The sequence below is a fragment of the Hylobates moloch genome, unplaced genomic scaffold, assembly GCF_009828535.3.
Source record: "Hylobates moloch isolate HMO894 unplaced genomic scaffold, HMol_V3 SCAFFOLD_4, whole genome shotgun sequence".
Lineage (NCBI taxonomy): Eukaryota > Metazoa > Chordata > Mammalia > Primates > Hylobatidae > Hylobates > Hylobates moloch.
In genome coordinates this window covers 60,120,393-60,133,463 of record NW_026652279.1, presented here as the reverse complement: position 1 = coordinate 60,133,463, position 13,071 = coordinate 60,120,393, and the positions used below count along the sequence as shown (strand labels likewise).

The following is a 13,071-nucleotide window of genomic DNA, read 5'->3' as shown; positions in this document are numbered from 1 at the left end:
GAATGATTTATATTTTTTGGGTGTATACTCAGTAATAGGATTGCTGGATCAAATGGTAGTTTTGATCCAGAACTGTTTTTGGTTGTTTTTTTTTTTGAGACAGAGTCTCGCTCTGTCACCCAGGCTGGAGTGCGGTGGCACGATCTCGGCTCACTGCAAGCTCCGCCTCCCGGGTTCACGCCATTCTCCTGCCTCAGCCTCTCCGAGTAGCTGGGACTACAGGCACCTGCCACCATGCCCGGCTAATTTTTTTTGTATTTTTAGTAGAGACGGAGTTTCACCGTGGTCTCCATCTCCTGACCTCGTGATCCGCCCGCCTCGGCCTCCCAAAGTGCTGGGATTACAAGCGTGAGCCACGACGCCCGGCCAGAACTGTTTTAATTTCTTTGAGAAATCTCTAAACTGCTTTCCACAGTGGCTGAACTAATTTACATTTCCACTAGCATTGTATAAGCATTCCCTTTTCTCTGCAGCCTCTTGCCAGCGTGTTATTTTTTGACTTTTTTTTTTTTTTAACTTTTATTTTAGGTTCAGGGCTACATGTCATGTGCAGATTTGTTATCCTTTTTTTTTTTCAGACAAGGTCTCATCACTCTGTCGCCCAGGCTGGAGTGCAGTGGTGCAATCACAGCTCGCTTCAGCCTTGACCTCCTGGACTCAGATGATCCTTCCACCTCAGCCTCCTGAGTTGCAGGGCCTAAAGGTTCATGCCACCATGCTCAGCTAATTTTTGTATTTTTTGTAGGGACAAGGTTTCACCATCTTGCCCAGGCTGGTCTTGAAGTTCTGGGCTCAAGCAATTCACCTGCCTTGGCCTCCCAAAGTTCTGGGATTTCCTACTCGAAGGTGGGAAAGTCCTTGTTTGGCTGGGTCTGGGCCTTTTACGGACTCAGAATGTGGAGTGCAAGCTTGATTGGCATGAGCCACCGTGCCTGGCTTAGACTTTTTAATAATAGTCATCGTGACTGGTGTTGATGCAGTGCAGATGAGCCCCAAAATTGGGGCTTAGCCCAGGAGGGTGTGTGGCTTTGCCCAGGAAAGAATTCAAGGGTGAGCTGGTGGTGTCGGCAACTTTTATTGAAGTGGCAGTGGACAGCAGCAGCCGAGGTTCTGCTTCTTGTGGAGCAGGGCTACCCCCCAGGCAATGTGCCCAGAGGAACAACTCCGAGGCAGTTCTGCAGTCATATTTATAACCACATTTTAAATCTAATTTTATTTTATTTTATGTTTAATTTTTCAAATTTTATAAAATAGAGACAGGGTCTAGCTGTGTTGACCAGGCTGGTCTTGAATTCCTGGCCTCAAGTGATCCTCCCACCTGGGCCTCCAGAAGTGCAGAGATTACAGGTGTGAGCCACCATGCCCAGCCTTTACCCACTTTTAATTATATGGAAATTAAGGGGCAGATTATGCAGACATTTTTAGAAAAGGGGTGGTAACTTCCAGGTCACAGGGTCATTGCCATGCAAATGAGTGGTAACTTCTGGGTGTTGCCATGGTAATGGTAAACTGACATGGCACACTGGTGGGCATGTCTTATGGAAAGCTGCTTCCTCCCAGTCCCTGTTTTAGTTAGTCCTCAATTTGTTCTGGTGTCTGAGCCTCACCTCTGGAGTCAAGTCCTGCTTCCTACCTCAGTGTGACATAGAAACTCATTGTGGTTTTCAGATATCCTTAATATGTTTATGTATTTTATCTTCAGTTTAGGCAGCCAATCCTTATTGCCTCCAATCCTTATACTTCCCACATGGATACCCCCAACTTGATCTCTACCACTCCAATCCAGACCAGCCCTCTACATGAATGCTATGTTTCGACACCAATTGTCTGACACTAACTGGGTGTCCTATGATTTAGTTCTGCCATTACCTGGAGTTAATGCAGACTCCACAAATTGAGGGCTCTTTTCCACAAAACTGCTCCTGACTTCTGATGCCAGTGCAAGTCTTAGATATCCCAAAGCTACCTGTGCTTCTGACCACAGGTTTGGTAATTCACTAGAATGACTTACAGAATTCATTAAAAACACTACTTTTTTTTTTTTTTTTTTTTAATGACGTGGGGTCATTATTTTGCCCAGTCTTCTCTCAAACTCTTGGGCTCAAACAATCCTCCCACCTCAGCCTAGTAGCTGGGATTACAGATGTGCACCACTGCACCAGGCTACAAAAGTATTGTACTGTCCAGCCGCAGTGGCTCATGTCTGTAATCCCAGCACTTTGGGAGGCCGTGGTGGGCAGATCACGAGGTCAGGAGATTGAAACCATCCTGGCTAACATGGTGAAATTCCGTCTCTACTAAAAATACAACAAATGTGTCCGTAGTCCCAGCTACTCAGGAGGGTGAGGCAGGAGAATCACTTGAATTTGGGAGGTGGAGGTTGCAGTGAGTTGAGATCGGGCCACTGCACTCCAGCCTAGGTGACAGAGTGAGACTCTGTCTCAAAAAAAAAAAAAAAAGTAATGTACTTAAAGTTTTATTATAAAGAATTCAGCTGAAGAACAGCCAAGTGAAAGAGATGCATAAGGCAAGGTGCGACAGGGAGGAGCACAGCTTCTGTCCTTGTGGAGTCACAGTGTGTCAGTACTGGCATGGGATTGGGGACCTCTGGCCAGTGACGCCCACTCAGGCCTCACTCGGCCACCCTACCTGCTGCAGGAGATGGCCCACCCACTCAGCCCACCCAGGCTGACTCTGGCTTGCACTCCAGTTCCCGAGTTCTTGTCCTGTGCCCAAGAAGAATGAGGATGCTCTGACAATCAAAGAGTGAGCAAGGCAGAGAATTTTACTGAGTGATGAAACAGCTTTCAGCAGAGAGGGAATGTCGGGGTGGTCCCCCTACCTGAAGGCAGGAAAGTCCCCCATGTGGCTGGGTCCAGGGCCTTTTATGGACTCAGAATGATGAGTGTGTGCTGATTGGTTTGTGAGTATGCAAAAAAGGTTAAAGCGAAGACACTACTTAAAGGTGGCCATGACAGTGTAGAAAACCAATTAGGAAAAGGTAGGTATATGTAAAATAGGTGAAGGGTAGGGATCAATCAGAAGAAAGCATGCCAAATAGGAAGACAAGTTCTTAATCTGGTCTGAGGATTTAACTTGTAGCTTGGCTTTCAGGCTTTAAACTATCTTTGGCTTGGAGATGGGGTTTCACTGGGGACCCGCCCCTGTCTGCCTAGCCATTTGACTGCCTTTTGTCACTATCAGTACCTCATATGTTCACCAACCAGGAAGTTCTCCTCTGATCCTTTTTTATCTTTTTTTTTTTTTTTTGAGACGGAGTTTCATTCTTGTTGCCCAGGCTGGAGTGCAGTGGCGTGATCTCAGCTCACCTCAACCTCCACCTCCCAGGTTCAAGCAATTCTCCTGCCTCAGCCTCCTGAGTAGCTGGGATAACAGGTATGCACCACCATGCCTGGCTAATTTTGTATTTTTAGCAGAGACAGGGTTTCTCCATGTTGGTCAGGCTGGTCTCAAACTCCCAACCTCAGGTGATCCACCCACCTCAGCCTCCCAAAGTGCTGGGATTACAGGCATGAGCCACTGCACCCGGCCTTGATCCTCTTTAAGAGTTTTTCTAGAGGTTTCATTATGTGGCCACCTTTGATTTAATCTATGGTCATGAGTGACCTCAATGTCCAGCCCCTACCTCCCCAGGAGGTCAGGGGGTGGGACTGAAATCTTCAATGTTTAGAAGGTTGGCTTTTCCTAAGATAAGCCCCCACTGTAAAACAATTAGGGGCCATACCATGAGTCACCTGTTTGGCATAAACTCAGGTATCATCAATGAGAGAAAGGGGCTCATTGTGAATAACAAAAGACAGTTGGATCACTTAGGAAATTCCAAGGCTTTTAAAGCAGGGACAAAGATCAGATTTTTTAAAAAATTGTATTACAGATGTCCTCTTCTTCTGACTCAGGCTTTGATAACCCATGCTGTCCAGCCCTCCTACGTAAGATAGACCTCATCCTTACTTTACCTCAGTTTCAGAAACTCGCTGTAGCCCACAGAATGCCTACTTCATTGTTTCATGGCTAATGGATTTAGGACTGTTCTGGAAAAGAAGATAACTTGACATTCAAAATATCCATTAAATTCATCACATTAATACAATGAGATGATAAAATTTATTTTATTATTTAAATCTGGGAGCCACCATGCCCAGCTAGTTTTTTTGTATTTTTGTAGAGATGAGGTTCTGCCATGTTTCCCAGGCTGGTCTTGAACTCCTGAGCTCAAGCAATCTGCCCGCCTTGGCCTCCCAAATTGATGAGATTACAGGCATGAGCCACCATGCCTGGCCTAATTTTTAAATTTTTTGTAGAGACAGGGTCTCACTATATTGGCCAAGCTGGTTTTGAACTCCTGGGCTGAAACGATCCTCCCATCTAGGCCTCCCAAATTGCTAGGATCGCAGGCATGAGCCACTGCGCCCAGCCTTGATAAATTTATGATAAACTTCAGCATGTACTTTTTTAAAAAAATTTTTTTTTGTAGAGACAGGGTCTTACTATGTTGCCCAGACTGGTCTTGAACTCCTGGGCTCAAGCAATCTGCCCGCTTTGGCCTCCCAAACTGTTGGTATTATAGGCGTGAGCCACTGCACCTGCCTACACTTATAATTTTAAAATATCCTCTCAGAAAGCTTAGAGACTTTCTTCATGTGACAAGAGATGTCTACAAAAACCCACAGCAAAACATTCTAAGTGGTAAAATGTTGAAAATTTTCACTCTGAAATTGGAAAAAAGACAAAATGACAATTATCACATCTGTTTAATATTGTACTGGAAAATCCTATACAGAGAAAGATGGCAAGCTACAACAGGAATAGGAAGGCAATATAAAATTTCATTATTTGCAGATGACACAATTGGATATGTAAAAAATTCAAGCAATTTGAATTAATAAGATAACTAAACAAGGTTGTTGTATAAAAGGTATTATTTCTCATCTCAGAGAAAATGTTAAACATTTCACCACTTAAGATCGTTTGAGTTAATACCGAATAAACTCCCCATATATACATATTCCCTTAGTTCTGTCTCTTTAGAAAACCCTGACTAATACAGAAGTCAAGCAGTGTCTGCCTGTGAGCTGACAAGTCTGAGTGTATCCTGGCCCAGTTGATCCGTCCTTTAACAAGCACAAGGTGAACCTGCCAGCCTGGCATTCAGGCTCTGCAGGGCTTTGCTCTGCCTTCATCTTGGTTTGCCCACTCTGGAATCAGAGCTGGGACTTCTTCCTGCTGCCATTGTGAAGAAGTAGGCTCAGCCCAGCCCCCATGTAGGAGGTAGGATAAAAAACACCAACCCTGGAAGAAATACAGAGTCATCTTCCAGTTCTAGTCCCCAGATTAAATGAAACCAGAAATATTTCCTACGGTTGCCCGCTCCTCCTCTGCGATCTCTCCATCCCTGACTTTAGCATCAGTAATGTCAGAGATATGTCATGACCTCTGTGGATATGATAATCTGGTGAAGACATGGGTGTTTTTCCACCATGAAAATATGTTTTTGAGGGGGCAGGGGTTGGGGATATGGCCATAGTAACTGTGTGTGTGGGTGTGTGTGTGTGCGCTTCCGGTACTTCATATGTCTGTTCATATTTATTATTATTACTGAATGGGCAAAGCCTTCTAATGATTGTGCCTGTTTACAGGTAAATGTTTTTATTGTTGCTTTTCTGAAAAAAAAAAAAAAAAACCATTTCACCACTTAAAAAGGTTTGCAGAAAAAAAAAATCTTGGCAGCTTAGCTGACAATAAAAAAAAAAAAAAAAAAAGAATGTTCTCAATCTGTCACCCAGGCTAGAGTGGAGTGGGCACAATCATGGCTCACTACAGCCTCAACCTCACGGCTTCAAGCAGTTTTCCCATCTCAGCCCCCTAAGTAGCTGGAACTACAGCTGCGCCCCGCAATGCCCGGCTATTTTTTTTTGTTTGTTTTAATATAGGGATGGGATCTCCCTTTGCTGTCCAGGCTGGTCTTGAACTCCTGGGCTCAAGCAATCTTCTTGCCTCAGCCTCCCAAAGTGCCAAGAGTACAGGCATGAGTTACCACAGCCAGCCCAGACTTCTTTTAATAGATGAAGAAAGTTCTCTTCATATACTAAATTGTTTTGTCTTGATATATATATATATATGATAATTGAAAAATATCATATATTTAAAATTTAAAAGACAAACCTTAGGGAAGTTTTCAACTTTCCCTCTACTATAAAGTTGCAATAATTTAATATTTGTAAAGTTTTTGTAAAGTTTTAATATCTGTAAAGTTTCAATAATTTGAGTCTGGCCAGATGCAATGGCTCACGCCTGTAATCACAGCACTGTGGGAGGCCTAGGCAGGCAGATTACCTGAGGTCAAGAGTTCAAGACCAGCCTGGTCAACATACTGAAACCCTGTCTCTACTAAAAATACAAAAATTAGCTGGGTGTGGTGGCACTCACCTGTAATTCCAGCTACTTGGGAGGCTGAGGCACAAGAATCGCTTGAATCTGGGAGACGAAGGTTGCAGTGAGCAAGATTACTCCACTGCACTCCAGCCTGGGGGACAGAATGAGACTCTGTCTCAAAATAATAATAACAATAATAATAGTAATTTGAGTTTGTGAAATACACTGACGGTGGACAAATTAGCAGGAGAAAAGGTATACAAGTTTTTAAAAGCCAGTCAAATTTAACAGTGACGAGTTTGTATACCAGTTTTAGTGGCACTAATGTTAATAAGTTCTGATAATCCACTGCCATTGGACAAGTGGCATGCAAATTTATGTATTTATTTATTTTATTGAGATGGAGTCTTGCTCTATCGCCCAGGCTAGAGTGGAGTGGCGCAATCTCAGCTCACTGCAAGCTCTGCCCCCTGGGTTCAAGTGATTCTCCTGCGTCAGCCTCCCAAGTAGCTGGGACTGCAGGCCTATGCCACCACGCCCAGCTAATTTTTTGTATTTTTAGTAGAGACAGGGTTTCGCTGTGTTAGCCAGGATGGTCTTGACCTCCTGACCTCATGATCTTCCCACCTCGGCCTCCCAAAATGTTGAGATTACAGGTGTGAGCTACCATGCCCAGCCGTGGCATGCAAATTTATTACATGCATGTGTACAGGAGTCCCACAACTCATGAGACATAAAGAAGGACCAGATGACTTAAGTTGTTCTAGTGTCATAACCTACAGGAAGAAATAGAGGCTTGGGGGCCAGGTGTGGTGGCTCATGCCTGTAATCCCAACACTTTGGGACGCCAAGGTAGGTGGATTACTTGAGGTCAGGAGTTCAAGACCAGCCTGGCCAACGTGGTGAAACTCCGTCTCTACAAAAATACAAAAAAAATTAACTGGGCGTGTTGGCAGGCACCTGTAATCCCAGCTACTAGGGAGGCTGAGGCAGGAGAATCGCTTGAACCCAGGAGGCAGAGGTTGCAGTGAGCTGAGATTGTGCCACTGCACTCCAGCCTGGACGACAGTGACACTCTGTCTCAAAAGAAAAAAAAAAAAAGGAAAAATAGAAATAGGGGCTTGGGATTTCTGGGGAGAAGCAATGACAGGTTACGGGATGTTGAGGGGAACGAAGGCTGTTTTATTATACAGTTAATGTCTCTTAGGTAGCAGTCCTCTATTATACAGGTAATGTCTCTTAGGTAGCAGTCCTCAGAATAGGTGGTGTTGACCTTTAGTCTTGCCATGAGTTAATTTTCCCTATGCATGAGATTATTTGGGGGTTGGGGGTGGTGCCCACGGTAGTTGCATTTCTTCTGGAGGAACTTCCCTTAGTCAGATAAGGAAACTTCAGAGAAAGCCCCTTCCTGTGCTTAGGGAGGTAAAGAGGAGGAAGGACAGGGGAGCTGGAGGTCAAAGAGACCTTGATTCTTCTTTAGTTCAAAGCACTCAGCACACCCAAAGCACTGTATTTTGGGGCATATTATTATTTTTTGAGACAGAGTCTCACTTTGTCATCCAGGCTGGAGTGCAGTGGCATGATCTTGGCTCATTGCAACCTCTGTCTCCCAGGTTCAAACGATTATCCTGCCTCAGCCTCCTGAGTAGCTGGAACTACAAGTGCGTGCCACCACATCCAGCTAATTTTTTAAAATTTTTAGTAGAGACAGGGTTTCACCATGTTGGCCAGGCTGGTCTCGAACTCCTGACTTCAGGTGATCCACCTGCCTCAGCCTCCCAAAGTGCTGCGATTACAGGTGTGAGCCACCATGCCCAGCCTTATTTTCTGAGCCACAACAATACAACTCACAATTATATAAAAATGTAACTAAAAATAAATCTAACAAAAAATGTACACCTACAGACTATAAAACACTGTAAGACAAATTTAAAATAACCTAAATAAGTGGAGAAATATACAATATTCACATAAAACATTATACACAAAAATTCAGTATTATAAAGATATTGAGGACTAAACTCTAATTTTTTATATTGCCCAAGTTCCTGTCTAAGGGGTCTGGGGAGTCATGCCTACAAATCAAATTCTCATCAGATAGGTTTTATTTAACCCTATATGTCATGATTTTTTTTTTTTTTTTTTTTTGAGACAGAGTCTCGCTCTGTCGCCCAGGCTGGAGTGCAGTGGCACAATCTTGGCTCACTGCAAGCTCCGCCTCCCGGGTTCACGCTATTCTCCTGCCTCAGCCTCTCCGAGTAGCTGGGACTACAGGCGCCCGCCACCACGCCCGGCTAATTTTTTTTTGTATTTTTAGTAGAGACGGGGTTTCACCATGGTCTGGATCTCCTGACCTCGTGATCCGCCCGTCTCGGCCTCCCAAAGTGCTAGGATTACAAGCGTGAGCCACCGCGCCCGGCCTATATGTCATGATTTAACTTTCCAGCCTGACTCTGGCATAACATTATGAGACAGGAAGAAAATCAAAATATACCCCCAAACATATTTCTTTGCCATATTTTGAAATGGCCCTATAAAACTGTTCTTTGTGGGGGAAAATTTGCATCTGTAAAGAATCTCTATTAATATAGCTAGATCTTTTTCTTCCAGACCCTCCCAATCCTAAAGAGATTAACTAAGATCTGAATAGGAAACATTTGTCATCTATTGTCTCTAAGGGCAGCCACTATAAGACTTCAAAAGAACTTTGGTCTCCACAATTTTTATCTTAATTGAACATTCCCTTTCTATGAATCCCAGGTCTTTAGACAAACTCAACCAATTGTCAGCCAGAAAGTTTAAATTCATATATCGCCTGGAAGCCTCTGCTTTGAGTTGTCCTGTCTTTCTGGACCAAACCAATGTATTTCTTAAATGTGTTTGATTGATGTCTCATGCCTCTCTAAAATGTAAAAAACCAAGCTGCACCCCGACCACCTTAGGCACATGTTCTCAGGACCTCCTGAGGGCTGTGTCATGGGCCATGGTCATTCGTATTTGGCTCAGAATAAATATTTTCAAATATTTTAGAGTTCGACTCTTTTCATCGACAATATCAATTCTCCCCAAATTGATTTATAGTGTCAATGCAATTCCAGTCAAAACCAAGCAGGTTTTTGCTATGAAAATTGAAAAGTAGGCCAGGTGTAGTGGCTCATGCCTGTAGTCCCAGCACTTTGGGAGGCCGAGGTGAGCGGATCACCTGAGGTCAGGAGTTTGAGACCAGACTAGACAATATGTTGAAACCCCGTCGCTACTAAAAATACAAAAATTAGGTGGGTATGGTGCTGGGTTCTTGTAAACTCAGCTACTCAGGAGGCTGAGGCAGGAGAATCTCGAGGCGGAGACTGCAGTGAGCTGAGATCTCACCATTGCACTCCAGCCTGGGCGACAATAGTGAAACTCCATCTTAAAAAAAAAAGAAAGAAAGAAAGAAAAATTGACAATGTGATTCTAAAATTCACATGGAAAGAATATCCAAGACAAACTGCAATAAGAACAATGTGGGAGGACTTACTCTACCAGATGTCAAAATTATCATAAACCTACATTAATTAAGACAATCTGTTATTGGTGCAAGGATACAAAAATAGAGCAAAGAAGCAGAATAGAGAGTCTGGAATGAAACCCACATGTGTATGTACCCTAGCTTCATGACAAAGATGACATTGCTGAACAGTGGTGAAATGTCAGTACATTTAAAAAATTATGTATGCACAATTGGGAATCTATACTTAAAAAAAGAAGCTTGGTCTCTAGCTCTATTCAAGATGGATTATAGATCTAAATATAAAAAGTAAGGCCAGGTGCAGTGGCTCACACCTGTAATACCAGCACTTTCGGAGGCTGAGGTGGGAGGATAGCTATAGAAATCAGGAGCTCAAGACCGGCCTAGACAACAAAAAGAGATTCCCGTCTCTATGGAAAAAAAAAAAAAAAAAAAAAAATAGGCCAGCATTGGTGGTGCCTATAGTCCCCACCTACTCAGAAGGCTGAAGTGAGAGGATCCCTTGAGTCCAGAAGTTCAAGGCTGCAGTGAGCTATGACTGAGCCACTGCACTCCATCCGGGGTGACAGAGCAAGAGCCCATCTCAAAAAAAAAGGTAAAATCATAAAATGTATATTTATTTTTATTTTTAATTTTTTTGAGACAGTCTTGCTCTGTCACCCAGGCTGGAGTGCAGTGGCATGACTTCGGCTCACTGCAACCTCCACCTCCCAAGTTCAAGCAATTCTCCTGCGGGCCTCCTGAGTAGCTGGGATTACAGGCATGCACCACTGTAATACCCTACCTTGTTTTAACCTGAATTGATTCTCCCTTAGCTAAGAGAGCCAGACAGACTCCATCTTGGCTCCTTCACTTGCAGCCCCTTACCCACCCCCTTCCTCAAGGACTTAACTTGTGCAAGCTGACTCCCAGCACATCCAAGAATGCAATTAACTGATAAGATACTGTGGTAAGCTATATCCGCAGTTCCCAGGAATTCGCCCGGTTAATAGCACCCAGAGCCCTGGCGTTTGTGTCCAGCTGATAACGCCTAAAGCCTCGCGTCTATCACCTTGTGATAGACTTAAAGCCCCTGCACCTGGAACTGTTTACTTTCCTGTAACCCTTTATTCTTTTAACTTTTTGCCTACTTCTGTAAGATTGTTTTCACTAGACGCCCCCCCCCTCCCCCGCTTTCTAAACCAAAGTATAAAAGAAAATCTAGCCCCTTCTTCAGGACCGAGTGAATTTTGAGCACTAGCCGTCTCTCAGTCGCTGGCTAATAAAGGACTCCTGAATTCGTCTCAGAGTGTGGCGTTTCTCTATAACTCACTCGGTTACGACATTTGGAGGCCCCAGCGAGATCTATCGCCACCGGGTGAGTGCCAGACTCACTCCTGGCTCCCCCGGAAAGACGGGAGGCTTATAGCGGAGGCGCCACCTGAGACGTTCCAGGGCCCCATAGGCCCCGGTCTTCCAGAGGGGAACGGATCGACTGCTGGTGTGTGCCCACCAAAATCAACTTCTGAGTCCTCCATTTCTGGTCCCAGGAAGGTAAGTCAGATCTCACTTTGTTTCTCTGGGAGGGAAGCGGCCCTGACAAGGGAGTCCCTCTGACTCTGTCCATATTCCAGGATGCTGGAGGAAAGAGTCCTGGTTTCTGGTTTCCGTCTGATTCTGTTTCTCTGGGAGGGGAGCGGCCCTGAACGAGGGTTTCCCTCTGACTCCTCCCATATTCCAGGACGCTGGAGGACAGAGTCCTGGTTTCTGTCTGATTCTGTTTCTCTGAGAGGGAAGGGGCCCTGAACGAGGGCGTCCCTCTAACTCTGTTCATATTCTAGGATGCTGAAGGACAGAGTCCTGGTTTCTATCAGGCTTCTCTGTAAGGCTAGTCACTGTCTCTCTCTTTCTTTCTCTTTCCCTGTCTTCTCCTTCTCTCGTTCAGGTCTCCAGGAGACCTCTGTTTTAGAACAGAAATAAGAATTGTAATAAACTGGCCGGGCGTGGTAGCTCACGCTTGTAATCCCAGCACTTTGGGAGGCCGAGGCGGGCAGATCACGAGGTCTGGAGATCGAGACCACGGTGAAACCCCGTCTCTACTAAAAATACAAAAAAAATTAGCCGGGCGTGGTGGCGGGCGCCTGTAGTCCCAGCTACTCGGAGAGGCTGAGGCAGGAGAATAGCGTGAACCCGGGAGGCGGAGCTTGCAGTGAGCCGAGATTGCGCCACTGCACTCCAGCCTGGGCGACAGAGCGAGAATCCGTCTCAAAAAAAAAAAAAAAAAGAATTGTAATAAACTCTGTGTGAGTGAGTGTGTGAATGGGGAGTTCAAAGGCTTGTGCTTGAATTTCCAGTTTGTAGCCCCACGGCGAAAGCTACGGAGTTTGAGAGGGCCCTCACCTGCAGTTCCGTGGTGACCTCATAAGGCTTAAGACAGCATCGGGCATAGTTCAATCCGAGCTGGGGGTTTATACTGGCCTGCCAATGCCAAGAGGAGCCTAAGTCCCCTCTGGAGGAGCGGCCAGGTGGGCATCTGACTGATCCCATCACAGGACCCCCTCCCCTTGTCTGTCTATAAAAATTGTCATAATTGTTTATATACCCCAGTGTCTCTTGTCCTGTCTGGTGTCTATCTAAGTTTCGTATGTCAGGTCATCAATATTGCCCAAGACGACTGGGCAAGGACTTCTTCAAAGTCCTGAGTACAGATTTTCTAACACAGGAGGTCAAATTTCTCATCAGTCGTTTGGGCTGGCCTTCCCGGTCCTGCCTTTTCTGTCAGAAACAAATCAGGTGTTGTTACAGGGAGCGGTGTGGGAAACATTCGCCCATTTGGGATTTCTGGTACCATACAGATTGCTGGCATTTAGATTGCCATACCCCACGCCCCAACGACCGATCCATCTTCCTCTTAGACCCGTGGTGGATCCAAAATAGCCACCCTGCTGACCTCCTTGCTTACCTTTTCTGTCATCCCATAACTTTTCTTGTGCCCTTAAATAAGGCACTGTGCAGAGAAACCTACGCCCCTACTGCTTTACTCCATCTGGACTCTTATTTTACCCCTCCGTGGCTACTCTCCAAACTTGGGAAGATCCCAGTGGCCCTTTTCCTCCTCATCCCCATCCTTTACCCTGCACATCTCGTTTTCCTGTGTTGCAGCAAGTCCAGCGTCTGGAAGACTTGGTCCT

The 13,071-nt window shown here is 45.0% G+C and overlaps 1 pseudogene; it reads right to left on the bottom strand.

The window, feature by feature from the left end:
- The window catches only part of LOC116467428 (large ribosomal subunit protein eL32-like), a 36,598-nt pseudogene extending 24,171 nt beyond the window's left edge, over positions 1 to 12,427 (bottom strand).
- Between the last annotated feature and the right edge of the window lie 644 nt (positions 12,428 to 13,071).